At 43.6% G+C, this 1,559-nt stretch overlaps 1 protein-coding gene across 1 annotated transcript in view; it reads right to left on the bottom strand.

Moving 5' to 3' along the window:
- Positions 1-1,559, bottom strand: part of AK7 (adenylate kinase 7) — a 90,253-nt gene that overhangs the window by 39,907 nt on the left and 48,787 nt on the right. The gene's annotated exons all lie outside the window — the stretch shown is intronic.

Genomic DNA, 1,559 nt, shown 5'->3' with positions numbered 1-1,559 from the left:
TTCCTGAAATGTGCCCCTGCTTTTAAAAACCCTTCTTGGGAGCTTTCTGCTTTCCTGAAATGTGCCCCTGCTTTTAAAAACCCTTCTTGGGAGCTATCGGGGAGTCCAGGTCTTAAGCAATCGCTGCCGGTTCTCCTCTCTTGACGCCACGCCATAAATGTCTCTTTCTCTCACGTCGCCAGTGTCTGGCTTTACTGCACTGGGTGGGCGGACCCCGTTCAGTTCAGTAACGCTGATGAACCACAGGCAGAGTGAACCAGCTCGTTGACCTAGTGTTTAAGTCAGGGTCTTCAAAGGACGAGAAAAGTCTCTGCGCCTGTCTGTTCACGGGGTTTAGATGCTCTGTGTGTATAAAAAGTATGTGTCAACTTTACCTACAATTGTCAAAAAAAAAAAAAAGCTTCAGGTTTAGAGTTTGCCTTCTGATTTCTGGAGTTTAAGTCTTTGGGCTGGACTTATCACTCTTATGTGGGACAGAGGAATAAAAACTACGTCCCCAGAATGTACATATGAAGTTTTTTCTTTTTTAAAATTGGAGGGCACGGCTATTCTGCTGATGAAGTTTCTAAGAGACGAACATGGACTTGTCATCAGAAGTGTGGAGCTTTTGGATGGTAGGCACTGTTTTATCAGCTGCAAGATGGAGAGGATAGCACCTTCCGTGTGTTGTGAAGAGTAAACACGGTAACACTCGTAAGGGTCTGAGCACTTCTCCGTAAGTGTTAGCCCACAAGCACATTAATCGATTCTAAGCAGGTCACATCTTTGGGAGAATGCTTACCCTGCTAGATCAAGAACATGAATTGCTGGAATTATATTCGTTCCATCTCCAAAAACTGGTAAGGCAGGAATCTCGCCCAACCAAGCCATCTAAAAGAAAGGAAAACAAAAGCATCCCCCGCCCCCAGTTATATGTATATGGCTATTATATTAATAGCTCACACACAAGTCCACAGTCAGAGGTATCCAAAAGATGTATCTACCTGCTCAAGTAATTTCCTCTAGGAGATGTTTTGTGAATCAGTTCTGATGAGATTTAGGATCAAATTCTACCAAGAGAAATAAAGTGTAACCTTGGGACTGAAATGCTTTTTGAGAAATCTATAATCTCCTCAGTTATATTTAGTAGTCATCTATGCGTTAGCTACGTGGAGAAAAAATGTTTTCATACGCATGATGTCTTTAATTCTCACAAAAAGAGAATCAAGTTAACCGGTAGGGGTGAGGGCGAGGGAATAATGACCATCAGCTCATAGATGAAGTGTTTAGTGGATAGACACACAGGTAGGCCCTGAACTTGCACTGGGACCTCTATCTTCAGAGTCCAGATCCTTGTCTTTTCCTCTCATTAAGTACTTTCGTAACCAAATAGAGACACTGAGTACTGTTTAAGTGTCACATATTAGATTATTTTAAATTGCTCTTAAGAGTGAAAGAAGTGGCTGGGCGTGGTGGCTCGTGCCTGTAATCCTAGCTCTCTGGGAGGCCGAGGCGGGTGGATTGTTTGAGCTCAGGAGTTCGAAACCAGCCTGAGCAAGAGCGAGACCCCGTCTCTACTA

Source organism: Propithecus coquereli, unplaced genomic scaffold (genome assembly GCF_000956105.1).
Source record: "Propithecus coquereli isolate 6110/MARCELLA unplaced genomic scaffold, Pcoq_1.0 Scaffold310, whole genome shotgun sequence".
Taxonomy (NCBI): Eukaryota; Metazoa; Chordata; class Mammalia; order Primates; family Indriidae; genus Propithecus; species Propithecus coquereli.
Note: the sequence above shows the minus strand (reverse complement) of the source record. Positions and strands in the feature narration are given on the sequence as shown.